Genomic DNA, 25,095 nt, shown 5'->3' on the forward strand with positions numbered 1-25,095 from the left:
TAGACAGTTTTAGTAAATAGAAGCCATTGTCTGAAAGGGTATCTTGTCTTGGAGAAAATCTAAATTATGAGGCAAAGTAGAAAGAAAATAGTAATTAAACAAAATACCCCAAAGAGCAGGGTCAAAGATGAAAAGAGATTTACATAAGACAAATCTGTACTGTTCTGTAGGTGAAGGCTTCATAAATGAGATTCGGGGGTAGTTGGGATGAATAATTTTGGAACAGGTTATTGAATTTGAACAACATTTGATGTGGGAACTGACATGGGGTCAGATTTCAAGGTGAGGTATTTCCTCTAGAGGGATACCTGTAAATTCTCTAGACTGTCGCAACTCCATTGTAACACATAGGTCAAGTGTGCAGCTAAATGGTGGGATTTAAAGTTCAGATCCACTCCACCTTGTTCTTTAGACCTACTTAGAAGGGTGCACTTAGGTCTAGCAGGTTTATTGCTGCAGATATGTTTTAAACAGGTCAGTAATGATGGAGATGACTGGCAATGCGGGGTGGAGGCTCATGACATCGCGGTCATGCCCCGCTCGTGACATCACAGCCACGCCCCCTCAATGCAAGTCTATGGGAGGGGGCGTGACAGACATCATGCCCCCTCCCATAGACTTGCATTGAGGGTGTGTGGCCATGACATCACCAGTGGGGCTGGGCCATGATGTCATGAGCCTCCGGCGCGGCAGCCGACACTCTGAACGAATGCTGGGTGCAGCAGGGAGATCACGGGGGTCTCCAGCGGCAGATCCCTGCAATCAGACATCTTATCTCCTATCCTTTGGATCGGGGATAAGATGTCTAGGGGAGGAGTACCCATTTAAGAACAGCAGTGATTCCTCATGAATCAGTTATGAATGAATGCTCTCAGCTGAACATGGGTGCCAATATATATACGATTTATAGCAAATTTGTATATAATTGTCTAATTCGTAGTGTACAGTACCATTGAGCAGACAATGGCGGTGTTTACTGCCAAGATATTCCGCTCATAATTAAGCAATACATAACTTTGATTCTGTCCTCTGCTGGAGGCTGAATTTTGGCTTCTTTCTTGGCTTCTCGGGGTCACTAGTTTAAGCCCCCACACTGGCTGCACAATGCGGCTTCATTAAAGCTGGGAGATTTCATTACACACGTAGATGTTCTTCGAGCATTTTATAACCATAATCACCATATGACAATTTGTACTATGAAAACCTACATCAGCTGCGGTTTGTAATGAAGTGCTGTTTACATACCAGCATACCCTGACATGGCCTGCTGAGGCTAATATCAGCTATAAGAATACGAATATTCATAAGAAGCCTATTAACCTAAGCATGTAAATTCCAAACTATGTAGAATAAGTGTTCTGCATAGGGAACTGGAGTTTTTGACTTTTAATTTGTACATAAAGGGAATCTAAGTGCTAGCAAGGTTATATAGAACTCCTAACAATTAGAGTGAAGGTTCTAGTAGTTATATCTTGTCCATGGTCTCAATGCCCCCAAAACTGCTTTCATTTTTCTATCTGAAGAGTCAAAGGCGAGTCAGTCTTCACTCCCTTCCACCAGCTTCACCATATCCCCATACATGTGCCATTAGTGCTCTGAGAGCCCAGGCCAGTGTTTTCCAACCAGTGTGTCTCCATCTGTAGCAAAACTACAACTTCCAGCATGCCTGGATGACTTTTATATCTGCTTCTTCCTGGTACATGAGGTTGCACAGATATGTATGAAAAAATAATGTTCTACAATGTTCTATAATATTACAACACTATGCCAAAGACTCAAAAAAGCAAATAAAACATTACCATATTTTCCAAAAGTGATCTAATACACAATTTTAAGTCAAAAGGTCTATATACAGTATGTGCAGAGAAGTTGGCAGATCACGTTAAGTAAATGTAAGTGTATGTACAGTTTTTTTTTTTTACCTGCTCCTGTTGATAGGTGTACTAATTCTTTTGAAAAGTTAAAGGGGTACTCCAGTGAAAAACTATTTTTTTTATATCAACTTTCTCCAAAACATTAAACAGATTTGTAAATGACTATTAAAAAATCTTAACCCTTCCAGTACTTATCAGCTGCTGAAGTTTAGTTGTTCTTTTCTGTCTGACAACGGTGCTCTCTGCTGACACCTCTGTCTGTCTCAGGAACTGTCAAGAGCAGGAGCAAATCCCCATAGCAAACCTCTCCTGCTCTGGACAGTTCCTGATACGGACAGAGGTGTCAGCAGATAGCACTGTGGTCAGACAGAAAAGGACAACTCAACTTCAGCAGCTATTAAGTACTGGAAGGATTAAGATTTTTTTAATGGAAGTCATTTACAAATCTGTTTCACTTTCTGGACCCAGTTGATATGAAAAAAAATGTTTTTTTTTTACTTTAATACCCCTTTTAATGGTCCTACCGATAGATATAAAGGGGCAGATTTATTAAAACCTGTGCAGAGGAGAAGTTGACCAGGAGAAGTTGATCAGCTCGCTTCTTTCATTTTTAGGAAGGCCTGTGAAAAATAAAATAAGCAATCTGATTGGTTACTATGAGCAACTGGTCAACGTTTCCTCTGCCCAGGTTTTGTTAAATCTCCCCCTAAAAGCATACATCCGATGTTTGCTGGCAGTACTTATCAGGTAAAGTCTGGACTCCTGGGAGACTACTGCCCCAGCTGGCGATGTCTCAACCATGCACTTCCCACTGGAGTATTCTGCTTAGTTTCACAACTGTGACATCCCTACAGGTTTGGATGTTGACCAATAGTCCTCTAACATATTTAGTAAAAGTGTTGTTTTCTGTAGTCTGTAGAATGGTTTCCATGGTCTGAAATAGTTACATACTACTCTTATGTAGAGATGAGCAAATTTTTGAAAAATTCGATTTGGCCGATTTAAAAAAAATAAAAAAAAATAAAATCGATTTGATCCGAATAAATTCTCAGCAAATTTTTATTAGTAATGTATTTTAATAATGTATTTAACCCCTTAAGGACTCAGGGTTTTTCCGTTTTTGCACTTTCGTTTTTTCCTCCTTACCTTTTAAAAATCATAACCCTCTCAATTTTCCACCTAAAAATCCATATTATGGCTTATTTTTTTGCTTCACCAATTCTACTTTTCAGTGACATTAGTCATTTTACCCAAAAATTCACGGCGAAACGGAAAAAAAAATCATTGTGCGACAAAATCGAAAAAAAAACGCCATTTTGTAACTTTTGGGGGCTTCCGTTTCTACGCAGTGCATATTTCGGTAAAAATGACACCTTATCATTATTCTGTAGGTCCATACGGTTAAAATGATACCCTACTTATATAGGTTGGATATTGTCGTACTTCTGGAAAAAATCATAACTACATGCAGGAAAATGTATACGTTTAAAAATGTCATCTTCTGACCCCTATAACTTTTTTATTTTTCCACGAACAGGGCGGTATGAGGGCTAATTTTTTGTGCAGTGATCTGAAGTTTTTAACGGTATGATATTTGTTTTGATCGGACTTTTTGATCACTTTTTATTCATTTTTTAATGGTATAAAAAGTGACCAAAATGCGCTTTTTTGGACTTTGGAATTTTTTTGCGCGTACGCCATTGACCGTGCGGTTTAATTAATGATATATTTTTATAGTTCGGACATTTACGCACGCAGCGATACCACATATGTTTATTTTTTATTCTATTTACACTGTTTTATTTTTTTCATGGAAAAAGGGGGGTGATTCAAACTTTTATTAGGGAAGGGGTTAAATGACCTTTATTAACACTTTTTTAAAACTTTTTTTGCACACACTGATCTCCTATGCTGATCACTGGCGTGTATTAACACGCCTGTGATCAGTGTTATCGGCGCTTGACTGCTCCTGCCTGGATCTCAGACACAGAGCAGTCATTCGTCGATCGGACACCGAGGAGGCAGGTAAGGGCCCTCCCGTTGTCCTGTAAGCTGTTTGGGATGCCGCGATTCTGACACCCGATGCGATCGTCCTGTATAATGTATAGATGCGGGCGGCCGGCCGCTCTTATCTGGTCCTACTGTAGTATGAGTATATGCTATATATATATATATATATATATATATATATATATATATTTATACCTATTATTCATATTTCCCGCAGAGAACTGTGATTGGCTGGAACCATCTGGCCAATCACAGCTCTCTGTGGGAAATATGAATAAGTGATGTGAATTCTATTCACATCACTGGCTGGCCGAAGTATAGTGCAGAGATGTGAGCGCAGGAGAAAGTGTCAGGAGTGACACCTGCTGTGATCTGTCTATTAGTACAGGTACTATAGCTCCCATCATGGAACAGTCTGTTCCATGCTGGGAGTAATAGCACTACCTACATTTTTTTAGAAATAGAGATATATTAAAATGGGTACAAGAGGAAAACAAATGTAGATCAGCTCACCGACTCTTCATATGCTACAGGCACCATTAGATGGGATCCGGTAGCACGGATGCAGGGGACCGCTCTCCCCTGGTAAGTACAAAGAAGTGGAAAGAGGAAAGATCCAGCTCCCGGAAAAAGCAATATCCAATAAAACTTAGCGCTTATTTGTGCACATTAAAATGGTATGCCACTAAGGCAGCAAGTGACATGTCACTCATAAAAACAAAGAGTGAAATGCTGACGCATTTTGAGCATAAGCTCTTATTCATGGCACTGACATCATGTCACACGGGGGTTTAAATATACAATGAGCAATGTCAAGCCCACCGTGAAAGCACCTACCCGCCTCCTGGAATAGGAACTGATGTGCTAAGCTTGGAGCTGATCAGGTGAAAGGTAATCAGACTTCTCAAACACTGAGTTAACTAGTTCCCCGCCGGTCATGACACAAAAGGAAAATATAGACTTTTTTTTTTGAGTGGAATATTGATATAACATATTTTTTCTCATAAAGCCGGTGATGTTTCTTATTTTCAAGATATCACAATAAGTCCAGCCTGTGGAAAAATGCACAGAAGGAATTGATTTCCTGGGTTCTACACAAAATCCGTATAAAAACCGCAAGGTGACATGCAGAGAATGCAAACTTCAATATATAGGATGTCCAGGATGCAAATTATGAACATCTCTCCTCCCATACTCGTTTTTCCTCCAGATCTATGTCTGGACTCACCAGACATCTGGTGGGAAAACATGAGGGCAGAAATAACACCATATATATTCAAGGAATTGAAAAAGTCCCTCCTCCAAACGAGAAGGGGACAGGATCCATGCCCTCTTCCCTAGGGAAGCATTTTGGATCCTTAGAATGGAAACCAGAGCCCGCTCATGTCTTAATTTTAGAAATTATCTCAGGTACTTCTATTGAGATTTTTGGAGCAATTTTACCAATTTTTTCTACATTATCAGCACCATACGCTTCCCATATTTATGTGTCTTCATGTGCCACTTATTCCCGTGGGATGTGGTCTGCTCATGTTTTATGCTCTTTGGATTGGTCCGTATTGATGGGTCTGTGTCCACACCATGCGGTTATTTTCGGCATTTATATTTTTGCAAGGTGTGTCATGCAAAATGTTATTTGCAAGGTATTATGCAGTACCATATATGCCGTTCATGTTTACATTCTGGTCTGAACACTGTAACATACATTATATTGTTTTATAGCTGTATTTCTAATGTAAGTATGTTCTTTGGATTGGCCCATATTGGTGGGTCAGTTTTCACATCATGCGGTTATTTTCTTCATTCATAATTCTGTATGGTGTTTTATGTCAAATGCCATTTGTAACACATTATGCAGTACTATATATACAGTTCATACTCACATTTCGGTCTGAACACTGAAACATACACTACACTGTGTAGAGCCCAGGAAATCAATTCCTTCTGTGCATTTTTCCACCGGCTGGACTTATTGTGATATCTTGAAAATAAGAAACATCACCAGCTATATGAGAAAAAATATGTTATATCAATATTCCACACAAACACCAAGTCTATGTTTTCCTTTTGTGTCATGACCGGCTGGGAACTAGTTAACTCAGTGTTTGAGAAGTCTGATTACCTTTCACCTGATCAGCTCCCAGCTTAGTACATCAATTCCTATTCCAGGAGGTGGGGAGGTGCTTCCACGGTGGGCTTGACATTGCTCAGCGTATATTTAAACCCCCGTGTGACATGGTGTCAGTGCCATGACAGTGCTTATGCTCAAAACGCGTTGGCGTTTCACTCTTTGTGACATGTCACTTGCTGCTTTGGTGGCACACCATTTTTAATGTTCACAAATAAACGCTAAGTTTTATTGGATATAGCTTTTTCCGGGAGCTGTATCTTTCCTCTTTCCACTCCTTTGTACAATATTAAAATACATTACTAATAAAAAATAAAAATAAATTAATTGCAAAAAATATATTATTTTTACATTTAAATGGCCTTTATCTACATTTTTATTATTGTCGGCTACATTTTTAGGTCCCTGGCTGCCCACATAAATTGATCCCTGTTTAAAAATTTACATTAATCCCTTAACAACCAAGGACGTATATGTACATCCGTGGCTGGCGCCTGATCTGTGAAGCGCGTTCAGGAGCTGAGCGTGCTTCGTATCTGCGGGGTCCTGGTTCCTATCAGCAACCAGGACCCGCGGCTAATACGGACATCGTTGAACGCGCTGATGTCTGGTATTAACCCTCTAGACATCACGATCAAAGTTGATTGCGGTGTCTAAAACGGGAGAAATCCATAACGGCTAGCTCAGCGACATTATTGTCCCGGCCATCTGCCTCCGCAAATTGCAATTTGAAGAATCTTTGATTTCTGATAGTAGACCTCTGTAAATTTATGGATTTTTGGTAAATTAGGGAAACTCAGCCATTTTTTTTTGCCTACTGTATTATACATATTACTGATGTCCCTTTCCTTGGCTCATCTCTGACCCCCACAATAATTCATGGCAGCAGGTTTAAATGTCTAAAAATTTTTATAAATGGGGCTAAAAAAGTAAAGTGAAAATTAAAAATTATAATTTAGAACAAAAACTAGAAAAAAAATTGCACTTCTTATTAATTTTTAATATTGGGCGCTGAATTTTCTGGTCTCTGCCTGCTATCAAAAATTGAAAGACAAAAAAAAGAAATGTTCATGTACATTTTTATACAGGGATCAATTTATGGGACCTAAAAATTTTGCCAACAATAATAAATATGTAGAAGGGGGCAAATTAAATGTCAAAATAATATATTTTTTTATAATTCATTTTTTTTTATTAGTAATGTATTTTAATATTGTGTTTAATAAATTGTGTGTGTTTCACTTTTTTTCTCTATAAATTATTTTAGGTAGTACTACTACTACTCCCAGTATGGAACAAACTGTTTCATGATGAGAGCTGTAGTTCCTCTACTAATAGACAGATCACCCTGGGTGTCACTCCTGACACCTGATGCGATTGTTCTATCTATTGCCGAGATGGAGCAGCTTTCTCTTGTGCTCACATCACTGCACTATATTCCGGCTGGCCAGTGATGTGAATAGAATTCACATCACTTATTCATATTTCCCACAGAGAGGTGTGATTGGCCAGATGGTTCTAGTCAATCACAGCTCTCTGTAGGAAATATGAATATTAGGTATATATACGGCATATACTCATACTACAGTGGGACCAGAGAACAGTGGCCGGCCGCATCTATACATTATACAGGATGATCGCACCTGGTGTCAGAAGTGACACCCACTGCGATCTTTCTATTAATGCAGGTACTACAGCTCCCAGAATGGAGCAGAGTGTACTCCATGTTGGGAGCAGTAGTACCTGCAGTTAAGGACAGATCACAGCAAGTGTCACCCCTGACACCCGCTGTGATCGTCCTATCTATTGCAGAAATGCGAGCGCAGGAGAAAGCCACTCGCATCTATACATAATACAGGACGATTGCAGGGGTGTCCATAATGAAGAAATTTGTTATTTCGAATCGAGTCAAAGTTCAGATTCGGTCCAAATCGAATTTTTCATGAAATTTGGAATGACTTCGTCCGATTCAATTCGCTCATCTCTATTCTTATGTGTACAGAACGTTAACAGTTAGCATTTACTCTCTAAAAAGATGCACCTCAGTTACATTAGATGTGGTCTATGTCGTGCATTTTTGCCCAGTAGTTTAAATGATCCTTTATTTTTATGGGAAAAAAAATGAAATTGATAAAGGTTGTGGTGGTTTTCAATGAAATTGTACCAATAAAAATGACAGATCACAGAGAAAAAAATTATCCCTCGAATAGCCCCATATCTAGAAAACTAAAATAGTTACAGGGGTCAGAAGAGGACAATTTTAAGCATACTAATTTTAAATGTGCAAAATGAAAAATACCTACGTCCTTAAAGGGAACCTGTCATGATATTTTACCTATCATGAGGAAGAAGACTTTACTGTAAATACCGCGTTGCCATGCGTTATATAACGCGTGGCAACGCATTATTTATGGTACAGTCTTCTTCCTCAGCATCCCCAGGGGTGATTCCTGGTGGGTGGGGGGAGATCTTCTAACTTCATATCCTTACCATTTCTGCGCAAGGAACATCCCCTTGGGATGGTGAGGAAAGACTTTACCATAAATGACGTGTTGCCACGCATTATATATGGTAAAATCTAATGACAGGTTCTCTTTAAGGGGTTTAACCACTTTTTTTTATTTTACAGATATTTGTGATGTGTTTTTCCTATACTTTGCCATATTTTCCATATTTACCCTATGGAAAAAACATTTTAAATAAATATTATACTCAGAGCATGTTGTTTTCAAACTGTAATAGAACGAAAAAACACACAAAAAGACAGGAACAAATGGCTCTATATGCAAAAGCAAGGTTTTTAGTGCATTTCATATTAGCTCCATGACGTATAGCTAACATATGGCTATGGTAAAAAAAATTTAAGCTGGAATAAATGCTCAGGGAGACAGTATAAAATGTTTCATTTTTCTTAAAATGTGTGAAACCATTTGTAGGCAATGTTCTGTACACACAGCAGATTTTGTTGCACAAATTTCAGCAACTGTCACATTTATGTGAGTTGAACTTGAAGAAATCCGTGTTCTTGCCTTGAATTTTCTGTGTCAATATAATATTAAAAGAGCTAAAATTCTGTATGACAATTGCTACGTGCAGATTTACCGTTCTGCGCTCACTCCTAAAGGTTTACTGTGAAACATATGTGGTATGGAATGTGAGATGCAAGGCAGATGGAATTACCCTAGGGGCATATGGCATTAACCCCTTGTATTTGTAATGCCGGGGTGTGGCTTATCCTCAATACCACCCGAAGGTAAACCACTGGATCCTGGGCTAGGCACGGGGAAATAATGACTCCGACACCAAGTTACAAACAATGGTAGCTTTACTGAAGTTAGACAGGTGGAAAAGTCTATACAGTTTAGCCAGGCCCACAGAGGTGACCAGTGACTTCAGAGACCTTAAAGAGGTACTCCGCTGCTTAGACATCTTATCCCCTATCCAAAGGATAAGATACCTGACTGCGGGAGTCCCGCGGCTGGGGATCCCCATGATCTTGCACGTTTGTAATCAGTCCCCGTTTGTAATCAGTCCCCGGAGCGTGTTCGCTCCGGGTCTGATTATGGGCGATCACAGGGCGGGCGGCGTGTGACGTCACGCCTGCGCCCCCATGTGACGTCACGCTCCGCCCCTCAATGTAAGATTATGGGAGGGGGGGTGACAGCTATCACGTCCCCTCCCGTAGGCTTGCATTGAGGGGCGGAGCGTGACGTCACACGAGGGCGCAGGCGTGACGTCACACGCCGCCCTCCCTGTGATCGCCTGTAATCAGAACCGGAGCGAATACGCTCCAGGGACTGATTACAAACGGGGTGCGGCGTGCAAGATCAAGAGGTCCCCAGCGGCGGGACTCCCGTGGTCAGGCATCTTATCCCCTATCCTTTGGATAGGGGATAAGATGTCTAAGCACCGGAGTAGCCCTTTAAAGGGGTACTACCGTGCTGACAACTAATCCCCTATCTAAAGGATAGGGGATAAGTTGCCTGATCGCGCAGGGTCCTGCCGCTGGGGACCCCAGCGATCTCGCACGCAGCACCCCACTCTCATCAGGCCCCGGAGCGAACATCTACTCCGGGTCTGATGACGGGGTCGGTGATCGTCACATCACAGCTCCGCCCCCCGTGTGACGTTGTGCTCCGCCCCCTCAATGCAAGTCTATGGCAGGGGTGAGACAGCTGTCTCGCCCCCTGCCATAGACTTACATTGAGTGGGCGGATCGTGACATCACATGAGGCGGAGCCTTGACATCACGATACTCCGGGCCGTGATCGGCAGTCATCAGACTCAGAGCGATGTTCGCTCCAGGGCCTGATGAGAGTGGGGTGCTGCGTGTGAAATTGCGGGGGTCCCCAGCGGCGGGACCCCGTGCAATCAGGCAACTTATCCCCTATCCTTTAGATAGGGGATGAGTTGTCAGCACGGTAGTACCCCTTTAAGGGCTTGCTGGAACATGTAGTAGATGTGGACAATTTATTGCAGGCCACTTTGACTAGACAGATGACTGTGACTTGACTTGTGACTGACAATACCTTGACTGTGGCTTACTGGCAGATTTGTAGCTTTTGGCTGCAGACTTGACTTGAGGCCTCCTATGACTCTGGACACACACTTAGGCTCGACTTGACTGGACCTCAGAAGAAAGTAAGAAAGCGCGAAGAGACTCCTCCCAGGGCTTATATGGGGGAGACTCTGGTGGGGTCCCATTGGTCACCCTTTACTCATCTGGTCACTGATACCTCCTGGGCAACAATCACATGACAACTCACATGTTAACCAGTCTTAAAGATACAACACTCTTATACATATATAACATAGGGGATAACATATAATTACAGTAAAACAAATGCAGGGGGGGCCCTGGGGACACTGCAGGAGGCTGTCTGACAGGGCAGCAAGTGTACAGCGTAACACCTCCCATACTGAGCCACCACACATATTTTATAACAAGTTTCTTTTGGCAGGTTATAATTTCAATAAACATTTTGTAGGTTTAGAAAGATCCAGACAAGATCAAGTTGTAGAACTACTGTTGAATACTATATTTATTGTGAATGGATTTAATGAGAACACATGAGAATTAACTGTTTATTTCCTTCACGCTCAAGCATATTTATATCCTGAATTTTCATGCAGTGAATATGCATATGTCAGTAAGCAGATAGTGTACACATTAATATTTTATGGTGAATATATAAACTGTACAAGATGTGTTAAGCAGAAGGCAATGACCAAAATGTAACATCAAATTAAGAATTTAAGCCATGAAATGTGATACACTTAAGCCAGGAATGCCTAAAAAGGTGAGTAAAATTATCATTTCACATTCATTCATATCAAAGACTGTATTACTGAGCTGAATAACAGGCATTAAATGACTTGTGAGTGTTTTTCTTTTACTTTACTCCCATATCCATAATAACTTCTACTGTATCCGGTTGCTAGGGTAGGAAAATGAAGATTTAGACTTAAAGGAGTTCTCCGGTGCTTGAACATCTTATCCCCTATCCAAAGGATAGGGGATAAGATGCCTGATCGCGGGAGTCCCGCCGCTGGGGACCCCTCCCGTAGGCTTGCATTGCGGGGCGGAGCGTGACGTCACACGCCGGGGACTGATTACAAACTGGGTGCCGCGTGCATGATCCCGGGGGTACCCAGCGGCGGGACTCCCGCGATCAGGCTTCTTATCCCCTATCCTTTGGATAGGGGATAAGATGTTTAAGCACCGGAGAACCCCTTTAAATATGGCTTTCAGAGGATTTTCTAATTTTGTATAATTAAAGCTTATATATTGAACAGTATATAACAAATAGACGTGAGGGATTTATTTTAAAAAAAGCACTCGTTAGAATTGGTATTTTGTTAAAGGGGTCCTCTGGTGGAAAACAATTTAAATCAACTGGTGCCAGAAAGTTAAACAGATTTGTAAATTACTTCTATTTAAAATTCTTAATCCTTCCAGTACTTATCAGCTTGTGTATACTCCAGAGAAAGTTGTATAGTTCTTTACAGTCTGACCACAGTGCTCTCTGCTGACACCTCTGTCCATGTCAGGAACTGTCTAGAGAAGTAGAGGTTTTCTATGGGGATTTGCTCCTACTCTGGACAGTTCCTAATATGGACAGAGGTGTCAGCAGAGAGCACTGTGGTCAGACAGAGAAGAAATTAAAAAAAAAAAAATAACTCACTGTGGAGCATATACATCTGATAAGTACAGAAAAGTAAAAATTTCTAAATAGAAGTAATTTACAAATCTGTTTACCTTTCTGGCACCAGTTGATTAAACCGTTTTTTTTTCCCACCGGAGTACCTCTTTATAGAACTGGAGTAAAAATGCCAAACACTGAGCCCAAAAATGCCACTGAAGGTAGAAAGAGCACGAAAACCACTGCTATGTGCGTCTGACTTTTCATACTTCCCTATTGACTTCCAGCTTACATCTGGCTGCAGCATTTTGGTCCCTTAAAATTCCATATAGCAAGAGTGGTGCTTTTCGGGAGGATCAGATGACTTCCTATTGTGTATGGTAGCCTTTCAACTTTCCCCCAGCAGATGTTGTTGGGGGAGAGAAGGATCAGCTGTACATGACTTCCGCTGCCTGACTCTTGTGTTTTCCGGGACATAGGGGCTGTTTGGCAGTGGCTGACCTCCCCTCTCCTCATTCACTGAACGTTCATGTGTTTGGGGTGGTTGAAAGAGTTAGCAGTAATGGGAATAAGCGTTCAGCTTACAGCTATGTGGTGGTGGAGATTTAAAAACATATATTTAAGAGAATGGAGTGAATATGCATAAAAAATTGGAGAAACAACATAGAGAAGAGAAATCTGTGCCTTGGAAATAGCTCTAGATTTACCATGCCATAGTGACACCATTCAAATAAATTCAAAAAGAGGCTGAGAAAAAGAAGAGGAGTGAGAGAAAAATTGTATTAAAATATTTACCTATGGAAAGGGGGATTTATTACCTTTTAATGCCCTTTTTTTGCTGTAAAAAACTCACAATTTTTGTGCAATCTGTACTGTCTACACAACTTTGAAACAAATAGGGGGTGCTTAGTGGGAGGGCTTGCCCATATCATGCACACTTATGCACACTATCACTAGTTGTACATCATTTGTTTAATTCCAGCACAAGTGCCTCCATGTGTTTTATTACCCTAACTTTGTAATACGATCACCAATCTGATTCCCAAAAAGATACCATGCTTAATGTTTGCCAGAGAATTTCATTCCTGGGTCAGCTGACTTCCTGTGAACTGCAGGATGACATCATTGCCTACCAGATCCCCTCCTGCTAGCTCCCAGATCCCTCCCCATCCAGATATGTGTGTTGCTGCTATTACGATTAGAGGTCAAATTACTTTCCCGTGATGGCAAAATGTCTCTAAAAATACAATTATAAAATACATAAAAACTGCACAAAATGTGAACTGACCTCCACTCACTTATGAGTCTAATCCATTCACCTAGCTGAACCAGCTGTAAAAAACCGAAGGGTTAATTTTTGTTAGTTCTTGTTGCTTTGGTTACGCCTGTTTTCTGTGATTGGTCAGTTAACCTTGATTGAACACCTGGTCTGGACCTATTTAAGCTGGCAGTCTACTCCCAGTCTTGTGCTTGCTTGCTAAAGTGCTTGCTAAAGAGTTCTGTTTGTCTCCTAGCTAGCTTTATTTTGTATTTGTTATATCTCACATTTTGACCCTTTGGCTCTGCTCTCTAACTCTTCTCTCTGATATTAGCGATTTTGTACTTTGACATCTCCTGGCTTTTGAAGCGGAATGAGGACATTGACTCATTGTGTGAGTGTGTTAGTTTTGTTTTGTTAGTCTATCTGTTTCCTACTGTACATTGACCTGAGTCTGAATTATTGTATTTTATTATTTTGACATTTTATGTTCCTCATTTGTCTAGGAAGGGACTGTCACCGTGGTTACGCACCTGTCGTTTAAGCAGGTAGGTAAGTAGGCAGGGACAGGAGAGTGGGCAAGAATAGCGTGCACTCCTTCCCTGCCCATACATGACATTTTAGCAAGCCCAACTACTGCATCTGTTTAGTTGTTAGTCATGGACCCCTTGACAGCTCTGGTTGGTCAGAGATGCAGAACATTACTCAGTTGGTCCAGGATTTAGCTGAGAAGGTACAGCAGCAAGAGAAATCTCAATCTCAGTCTAGAGTCAACCAGGACTTGATTGACAGGTTGGAACACCAGGAGCAGCTGACTCAACGGTTGCTGGCCAGAATCTTGGAGCTTGAGTCATTATGCACTACTGATCCTACTTCTCTACCTTCAACTCCTTTAGAAACACAAGTTAGTCTCCCGGATCGATTTTCTGGTAACCGGAAAGAATTCAAAACTTTCTGTGAGACCTGCAAATTATACTTTAGGTTAAGATCTTACACGTCTGGTTCTGAGGCCCAAAGAGTAGGTATTGTTATGTCTCTTCTGCAAGAGGGTCCCCAGGAATGGGTATTTTCCCTTGATTCCGATGCTCTGGAGTTGTCCTCAGTGGACGCTTTATTTGCAGGATTGGGTCTCTTGTACGCTGAACCAGACCGTGCTATGTACGCTGAATCTCAGTTGCGTACATTAAAGCAAGGGCGCAGACCTGTTGAGGGATATTGTGCAGATTTCAGAAAGTTGTGCGTGGCTTCCAGATGGAACACCCCAGCTTCAATTTGCCAAATTAGACTGGGGTTATCTGATGTCCTGAAGGATATGTTAGTGACCTACCCCTCTCCTAACACCTTAGATCAAGCTATGACTTTAGCAGTCTGTTTAGATAGATGCTTACGTGAACGCACATAGGAATGTTGTTCTTCCACTGTCTCTCCTTTTTTGCCTGTCTCCTCTTCTTTTCCTAAACATAAGTCGGTGCCTGAAGAGGAACCTATGCAGATAGGGTCCATCCACACTCCAGAAGAGCGCAGAAGATTTTGTCAACTCTACGGCTTGTGTTTCTACTGTGGGGAGGACATACATTTCATCAGGTCCTGTGCCAAGCATCCACGTCCAAGTGGTCATCATGGTGGTCACTTGGGCGCACAGGTATTTTACAGTTCCCAAAAATGTAAACCTGCCAATTTGTCTTTGGGGGGAATTGATATGCCTGTTGTTTCTACCAATGGTTCTTCTGGGGGTATTGAGAAACCAGCTAAATTTGTTCATGTTGAACCTAAGTCTGAAAAGAGCGAAGATGATTGTGAGAACACCAATGAGTGGTGTGATTTGGAGGATGAGGATACAGATGAGGACATTGATGGTCAAGTCAAGACCTTTATACTCTCAGGTGCTTAAGGGTCCAGTGGCCCCTCTTAAAAGGGGGAAGGGGATATTGTAAGGAACCAAAGGGTTAACTTGCACTGAGAGCTTTTGTTTGGTCTTGTTGCTATGGTTATGCCTGTCTGCTGGGACTTGTCAGCTGACCTTGATTGAACACCTGGTCTGGACCTATTTAAGCTGGCAGTCTACTCCCAGTCTTTGCTTGCTAAAGGGTTCTGTTTGTTTCCTAGTTAGCTTTATTCTGTATCTGTGATATCTGGAATTTTAACCCTCTGACTATTTTCACTGATATTAGCGATTTTGTACTTTGACATCGCCTGGCTTTTGATGCGTATTGTGGACATTGGCTCATTGGGTGAGTGTGTTAGTTTTGTTTTGTTAGTTTTTCTGTTCTCTACTGTCCCTTGACCTGAGTCTGGATGATTGTATTTTATTATTTTGACATTTTACGTCCCTCACTTGTCTAGGAAGGGACTGTCACCTTTGTTACGGACCTGCCATTTAGGGGAGGTATATAAGTAGGCAGGGACAGGGTAGTGGGCGAGAAAAGTGTGCACTCCTTCCCTGCCCATACGTGACACCAGCAGCCTAAAGCCATGTTTGCACATCAGGGATTCTGCTTCACTGGGTACAAGTCTGGAATTTCCATGCCATGCCATGTTGCTGGCATGGAAATTCCCTTTTCCATGACCGCAGAAGGGAATGAACATGTTAATTTTTCTGAGGACACCGCACGGAATGCATAGACGACTATGAGACAGTGCATTCCTGTGCAGTCCTAGTGCCCGCACTCTACGGAATTTCCACTTGGAGTGTGGACATTCCGGACATGTGAACATAGCCCAATCAGAGGACCAGGGGCAATGCTAAAACCCCACCACCTCTCTCTGCAAAGCTAGAGAATTCATGAGAAATGTAGGCAGCATTAGGATATCATTTCAGTGTGAAAATAGAAATCAAAATATGTTTGAACACCCATGTCTGTCACATAGCCTAAAATCGGGGAAAAAAAATACTGGAGTGTTTCTTTAAAACAGAGTTTACATAAAATTTTTGACAGATTTTTGTACTTGAAAATGTTACAAAATGTTTTATGTATATGCCCCCCTGTACCGGATATTATATTAATAAGAATAAACTGGAGCAATATTCTTCTTTCCCATACTTTACCATTGCTTTTCTGAGCTTAATAATCATGTTCTACCATTGACAATAATGACCACATCACCTCTCTATTCAGCACATAGAAAAAGCCTAGTATTCTAAGAAAAAAGTGCAATGACAACATTCATAATTTAAGCGGAACTCATGTAGCTTTACTACGCTCATTGCGGCAGCTCTACTGTGTATTAAAAACAATCAAAGGGAAACCGATATGTTGTAACAATTTGTTTATCTTATTTGGGAACATTAGACATTGAACATTTCTATGGATGAAGTGATTATTTTTCAGGAATAATGCAAAGCATTGCAAAGTAGGGAAACGTAAATATATTTTTAAGTGGCTACAAAATAAGCGCATGTGAGCAGGCAAGAAAATTCTGCAGATAAAAAAAAAAAAAGAATAGAAATCTTACATCAGTTGGGAATTTGAGAAGCTGTGAAAAAAAAATACTTTGTATATTGTGGCAGAACCGGCGCTCACAGTTGTCACTTACGAGCAGAAAGTTAAAAGACAAAGCTCTATCTTGCATCCAGTTTAATTTGCTAAGGCACATTCTATCTCCTGCGTTCTCAAAGTGGGAACACGTCTTCTATCACAACCTGCAAACTAGCTCGCTGAAAGATTGACAGCAAGGTGAAGAGAATGCACACCTAACACTTTGTTCAGACAGGCAAAGTTTTAATCACAGCCCTGGTGATGAGAGGGTTGGGAAGGTTCAACTTACACAAACTAACCTAAACAAACAAAACCCGATGCCGTCCCCACAACACTGCCATCCAAATCACTTCCTCCAGCAACAGTTTTTTTCCCCCGTATTCTGCTCACTGCATTATTTAAAAGAACGTAACAAGCATACAAAGCCTTGCATCATTTTACATCACTGAGCCTTTGAAAACAGTCTTTCACAGTTGCTTATCTGGGGTCTGATACAAATAATGGTCCATTAACTCTCCCAGGCTTTTGTGAATTGTGATTTCAGTGTTAGTTTTTCATAACAGCCTAAATAAATCCCTCAAAAATCTCAGTTTCATATGAACTGTATGAAAATTTTAAACTAAAAAAAACAAAAAAACACAATTATATTTTATTGGTCACCTAGCACCCATATGTACTTCAGAACTGTGTCGGAGCTATACGTTCTCATGTATTCTATGGGTCAGTACGATTCCATTGATGCCAAACTTGGATAATTTATGTTTTGTTTTATGGTTAAAAAGAAATAGAAAACTTAATAAACAAACATTCATTGCCATGTCCTAACCCCTGCACCTTTTTTCTTCCCACTTAAGGAGCTGTGTTAGGGTTTAGTTCTGCCCCATGAGCTGTAGTTTTTAATGGTACCACTTTTGTGTAGTTATGGCTTTTTGATTACTTTTTATTATTGTTTTTCTGTGATGTGACCAAAAATCTTTTTTTTTTTTTGGCATTTTGACTGTGGACTGTGCAGGATCAGGTATATAATAATTTAATAGTTTGGACAATATGCATGCAGTGATACTAAATACAGTTATTTAGTTATTTTTTTACAGTGTTTTATTTAGAAATTGGAAAAAGGAGGGGTGACCCGAATTCAGAGCCAGCACCTTACCCCAACCCCATCCTATCACATATATATATATATATATATATATATATATATATATATATATATATATATACCATGATCGGGAGAGGGTTATACCTTTTTTTTTTTATCTGTTATATCAGTTTTCACTACTATGGTGGTTCACCTGCTGGCTGCTGCATGAATGTATTTGTCACGATGCCGGCTGGCAGGAGGTGGATCCTCTGTGCCAGAGAGGGATTGGCGTGGACCGTGCTAGTGGACCGGTTCTAAGTCACTACTGGTTTTCACCAGAGCCCGCCGCAAAGCGGGATGGTCTTGCTGCGGCGGTAGTGACCAGGTCGTATCCACTAGCAACGGCTCAACCTCTCTGACTGCTGAAGGTAGGCGCGGTACAAGGGAGTAGACAGAAGCAAGGTCAGACGTAGCAGAAGGTCGGGGGCAGGCGGCAAGGTTCGTAGTCAGGATGGATAGCAGAAGTTCAGGTACACAGGCTTTGGACACACTAAACGCTTTCACTGGCACAAGGCAACAAGATCCGGCAAGGGAGTGCATGGGAGGAGATCAGATATAGCCAGGGAGCAGGTGGAAGCCAATTAAGCTAATTGGGCCAGGCACCAATCATTGGTGCACTGGCCCTTTAAGTCTCAGAGAGCTGGCGCGCGCGCGCCCTAGAGAGCGGAGCCGCGCGCGCCAGCACATGACAGCAGGGGACCGGGACGGGTAAGTGACCTGGGATGCGATCCGCGAGCGGGCGCGTCCCGCTGTGCGAATCGCATCCCCGACGGCCATGACAGTGCAGCGCTCCCGGTCAGCGGGACTGACCGGGGCACTGCGGGGAGATAGACGCCGTGAGCGCTCCGGGGAGGAGCGGGGACCCGGAGCGCTAGGCGTAACAGTACCCCCCCCTTAGGTCTCCCCTTTTCTTTGACCGGTAACTGCCTCCCCTGGGATGAGGATACCGGGAAAGAATGGAGGGTTTCCTCAACGGAAGGCACTACAGCAGGAGTGGGAATGGGGAGGGAGGGCAGAGGGCGAAGCCTGGCACGGGGCAGTGTGACACCAGGACGGGGACCATAAGGAGGCACCGAGGCTTGCCTGACTGGACTGGGAGGGGGGGAGAGGCACTTCTTATGGCAGGCAGAGTCCATAAAGACTTTAGGGAGACCGGATACAGGGGAACACACAGGGTCACGGCAGGGAGTACTGGGAACCGGTTTAAGGCAGTCCTTGAAACAAGAGGAACCCCAGCTCTTGATCTCCCCTGTGGACCAATCCAGGGTTGGGGAATGGTGTTGAAGCCAGGGTAGTCCAAGGAGAATTTCGGAAGTGCAATTGGAGAGGACCAAAAACTCAATTTTTTCGTGATGAGGTCCGATGCACATTAGGAGGGGCTCCGTGCGGTAACGCACGGTGCAATCCAACCTGGCTCCGTTGACCGCGGAAATGTGGAGTGGCTTGACGAGACGGGTCACCGGGATGCGGAATTTATTCACCAAGGACTCCCGAATAAAATTCCCAGAGGCACCAGAGTCCAGGCAGGCCACGGCTGAGAGGGAAGAGTTGGCTGAAGGAGAAATCCGTACAGGCACCGTGAGACGTGGAGAAGCCGACTTAGCATCAAGAGACGCCACACCCACGAGAGCTGGGTGCGAGCGTGCGTTTCCCAGACGTGGAGGACGGATAGGGCAATCCACCAAAAAATGTTTGGTACTGGCACAGTACAGACAAAGATTCTCTTCCCTACGGCGATTCCTCTCTTCCAGGGTCAGGCGAGACCGATCCACTTGCATGGCCTCCTCGGCGGGAGGCCTAGGCGCAGATTGCAATGGAGACTGTGGGAGAGGTGTCCAGAGATCTAAGTCTTTTTCCTGGCGGAGCTCTTGATGCCTCTCAGAAAAACGCATGTCAATGCGAGTGGCTAGATGAATGAGTTCATGCAGGTTAGCAGGAGTTTCTCGTGCGGCCAGAACATCTTTAATGTTGCTGGATAGGCCTTTTTTAAAGGTCGCGCAGAGGGCCTCATTATTCCAGGATAGTTCAGAAGCAAGAGTACGGAATTGTATGGCGTACTCGCCAACGGAAGAATTACCCTGGACCAGGTTCAGCAGAGCAGTCTCAGCAGAAGAGGCTCGGGCAGGTTCCTCAAAGACACTTCGAATTTCCGAGAAGAAGGAGTGTACAGAGGCAGTGACGGGGTCATTGCGGTCCCAGAGCGGTGTGGCCCATGACAGGGCTTTTCCAGACAGAAGGCTGACTACGAAAGCCACCTTAGACCTTTCAGTAGGAAACTGGTCCGACATCATCTCCAAGTGCAGGGAACATTGCGAAAGAAAGCCACGGCAAAACTTAGAGTCCCCATTAAATTTGTCCGGCAAGGACAAGCGGAGGCTAGGAGTGGCCACTCGCTGCGGAAGGGGTGCAGGAGCTGGCGGAGGAGATGGTTGCTGCTGTAGCAGAGGCAGAAGTTGCGACTGAAGTTGCTGCACAATGGTGGACACTTCCGACAGCTGGTGGGTTAGATGGGCGATCTGTCGGGATTGCTGGGCGACCACCGTGGTGAGATCAGAGATATAAGGCAGGGGAACCTCAGCGGGATCCATGGCCGGATCTACTGTCACGATGCCGGCTGGCAGGAGGTGGATCCTCTGTGCCAGAGAGGGATTGGCATGGACCGTGCTAGTGGACCGGTTCTAAGTCACTACTGGTTTTCACCAGAGCCCGCCGCAAAGCGGGATGGTCTTGCTGCGGCGGTAGTGACCAGGTCGTATCCACTAGCAACGGCTCAACCTCTCTGACTGCTGAAGGTAGGCGCGGTACAAGGGAGTAGACAGAAGCAAGGTCAGACGTAGCAGAAGGTCGGGGGCAGGCGGCAAGGTTCGTAGTCAGGATGGATAGCAGAAGTTCAGGTACACAGGCTTTGGACACACTAAACGCTTTCACTGGCACAAGGCAACAAGATCCGGCAAGGGAGTGCATGGGAGGAGATCAGATATAGCCAGGGAGCAGGTGGAAGCCAATTAAGCTAATTGGGCCAGGCACCAATCATTGGTGCACTGGCCCTTTAAGTCTCAGAGAGCTGGCGCGCGCGCGCCCTAGAGAGCGGAGCCGCGCGCGCCAGCACATGACAGCAGGGGACCGGGACGGGTAAGTGACCTGGGATGCGATCCGCGAGCGGGCGCGTCCCGCTGTGCGAATCGCATCCCCGACGGCCATGACAGTGCAGCGCTCCCGGTCAGCGGGACTGACCGGGACGCTGCGGGGAGATAGACGCCGTGAGCGCTCCGGGGAGGAGCGGGGACCCGGAGCGCTAGGCGTAACAGTATTATGGCTTTTTATAAAATACAGTAGACACACACTGTTGAGACCTGTTATCATCATAAGGATTGTCATCAATGTGGTCTCGTTTAAGTCCTAAACATGTCCAATCTATTCCACTATACATCTTCAGTTTTATAACAGTTCACACAGATCTGGAGATCTTGTAAGGACACTTGTGTGTTGATTATTTCTACGTTGGGGCATGTTGTCTCCAGATATTTATTGTATGGCGGATTTATGCTTTATTGCACTCCTGCATAAATGTGAATAATGAGATTGTTATTGCTGTGCTGTAATACTTGTTTGGTATTTACATGTTACTATCATTTTTATAGTAAATGTATTTGTGTTTCTTATTATATAGTAATTTGTCTTGAACCTACTAGGAGTTTCTATCCTAAGTGAGGATCTAAATGGTGTGAAGCGCCCTCCCTACTTCTGCTTATCAGTGGTCATCATGACACTGGGGGAGGGGTCCCACCCAGGACCTGACCTGACCAATGGGATCTCCTGCTGGGGAGAATTGAAGTGCACTATGCACCCATGGCAGGTGTCCACATGTGGAAAAGGTTGCAGGAACTACAAGACATAGATTTGCTACAGTCTGGCTCATATAAGGTCCATTCCCCACATTTGGTCAAACTTCAATTTTCACCAACACCTGCCCCAGATTGCTGTCACTTCGTAAGGTCAGGAGATTCTGTGTGTTGAGGTATTACCCAACCATATGAGGGTTTCAGGAAGGCTGTGCCCTGGCAGCATGCTGTCATTACAGAATTTGTAAGAACTGTTTTGCTTAGAGCAATGGCCTCGTTCAGAGATTGTTAGTTAGGCTGCATTGGCCCAACCGAGGAGTGACTATATTTAAAGAGACTGAAGACAGCTGCCCTACAAATTGTGCATTTATAACCTGTTAAAAAACAGTTAAGTATTGTGCCTTCATCTGTGCTACATTTTTCATCTGCATGTGCTAGACTGGGTTCACATATGTCCGTCATCAGGCAAAGGTGAACTCAGCCTAGATCTCGACACAACTGATGCCAAAAATGATGACAAGTTGTCATTAGTTGTATGGCATCCGGTGTCCATTGCGTGTCCAACCATCAGGCTTCAAAATTGAGACGCTGGATGATTGTAAACTGTCCCATTCAAATGAACGGGATCAGTTCTAGCATCAGTTTCCCTCCGGTGCACGCCGGAAGGAAACTGTGCCGGACATATGTGAACCCAGCCTAAGCTTCATTCTATGCAACTGGGCCTGAGGCTTTTGATAGGTCTCACCTGTTCTGCACAGTGTTAGCCCACAACATGTCTGTTATAGTTTGGAAACATGAAAATGATTAGGGTTAGCACTTTAACCAAATAAGAGATTCTCTTAAAAAACTTAGTTGTCTGGTTTTTGAATGGGGAATTAAACAAATTGTTTTGGTTAATCTCCCAGTCCTATTTCCAAATATTTAGGTTCCAGTCCAGACAAACAATATAAAGGAAGCAAGGCTTGGCCTTTATATATTTTTATAACTCAGCAAATTTAATATAATGTTATATATTTTGAGAGTCCTACCTTTTTATTTTCGCCTCCCGGACATGTATAGGAAATGTATTTAGTCTGTTTTAGTTAAAGGGGTTCTCCACTGCTTTAACCTTCTTTGGCCAGTTAATTAGTACTGTGGCTATATGTCATTAACGCTTTCTTTCCTGTTGCTAACGCTACTATATGTGTTTTTTGTTTTTTTTACCTTTTTGAACAGACCCGGAAGCTGGTTAATTCCTTAGTTTGCTGGCTTGCCTCGACCACTTTTTTTTTCTCCTGCCGCCATCTTGCCATCAATACATCACCCTGCAGGGTGTTGTGTGGGAGGCCGGCCTGCCCCTCGCTCCGTTCGTGCCCGCCTCCCGCGCTAATGAATATTCTGCTGTCATAAGCGCGCATCTCCTTACTTTCAGCTTCTTCTTAGCTGAATGCTGATTGAGCTGCTTGCAGCGAATCAGCTCTGGTGATTGGCGCATGCGCAGTTCGTCCTCGATCGTGAGGGTCATCTGCGCATGTGCCATTGTGATATCAGCCTCGGGCCTGACGCGCTGGGGCATTGTTAACACTAACCTAGGTCAGTGTTAACAATGCCCCAGCGCGTCAGGCCGGAGGCTGATATCACAATGGCACATGCGCAGATGACCCTCACGATCGAGGACGAACTGCGCATGCGCCAATCACTGGAGCCGATTCACCTTTTTAGGCTGGGTTCACATATGTCCGGCATAGGGGAACTCAGCCTATATCTCTACACAACTGATGCCACAGCTGATGACAAGTTGTCATCAGTTGTATGGCATCTGGTGTCCATTGTTTCTGGACAGCGGACAAGCTGCGCTCCCCTGTCCGGTGCCCTTCGGCATGTCAAACCATCTGGGTCAAAATTGAGATGCTGTATGATTGTGAACTGTCCCATTGAAATGAATGGGATCAGTTCTAGCATTAGTTTCCCTCCGGTACACTTCAGAGGAAAACTATGCCAGACAACTGATATATGTGAACCCAGCCTTACTTGCCTGCTCATTGGCCCTGTTTTTTAGGGGATAATTGAATACAGATATTTTAACGTTGACCGTGCTTGCTTCCCTAACACATATATATAGGTGGGAAAGTTACTCTTCATAGAAAAATATGAACAAATATCATTGTTCTCTGTCGAGCACTACAGCCAATATACACACGATGTAGGCCAACAATATGAAAAACAAATATGTTTCTGTTAAGAGGCTCATTGAGAAGAGATGGGAAACACTTTGTGGAAAACACCCTTGATGGAATTATGCTGACAGCCTCAATGTGAAAAAATAGATGGAATTATGGTCCCTCCAGGAGCATTTTTCAGTTTAACCATGATTATAAGTAAAAGAGGTTTACAATATTACAAACCCAACAAATGCAATTAGAACTCCAGAGAAAGTGTCAAGGCTAACATAAAAAATTATGTCCATGTTCTGAAAACCAAGACGGCATGGAATAAACGCAACAAGATACAAGATCTACTATATCCACTTGCAGTCCTCATGTATTTACATTGAAATAAACGTTTATAGGCTTCTTAGCAAAACCTGTCAATAAAACTATTTTAAAGTAAAAACCTGCTTGGTTTATCCTGCAAATGAAATGCTCTTTTATGCAATCCTCTATTAAACCACTTGCCTATTTTGAACATTGTTGCATAAATTTATAAATTTAGAAAGTCACAGTAAAAATAAATCTTTTTCTCTTTCCATATTTTTTTTTTGCAAGTTCTGTTTCTCCGTTTGCTTCTTTTTCTCTGTTTTTGTTTTATGTGCTTTCCAAAAGGGATAAGAGAAAATAACATTCATTACAGTTCTTAGAGGGAACGGCATCTATTTTCCGTCACTTTAGTAGGATCAGTCAACAATATTAGGGTCTTATTACATGTAATGATTACTGACTGACCAGGCTGATTACTGCCCTGTGTTATGGGGCTAGTGATCAGCTGAGGAAACGCTTGTTCATCTGCTGTTTTGTGGTGTTTTGATAAAAATCCCCATTTGTTGGCTGCCCATTGACCTGTTAAATCCCTTAAAGACACATCCTATTTTAGCCTTGAAGACACAACTAAGTTTCATGTTCGTGTTTATATTTTTTCCCCTTTGTACCATTTTGTTTTGATGAGACTTTTTGATTGCTTTTTATTCCTTTTTGTTTCATCTGTTCTGATAAATGATGTGACCCAAAATGAGCATTTTTGGCAT

This window comes from Hyla sarda, chromosome 1 (assembly GCF_029499605.1).
Source record: "Hyla sarda isolate aHylSar1 chromosome 1, aHylSar1.hap1, whole genome shotgun sequence".
NCBI classification, from domain to species: Eukaryota; Metazoa; Chordata; class Amphibia; order Anura; family Hylidae; genus Hyla; species Hyla sarda.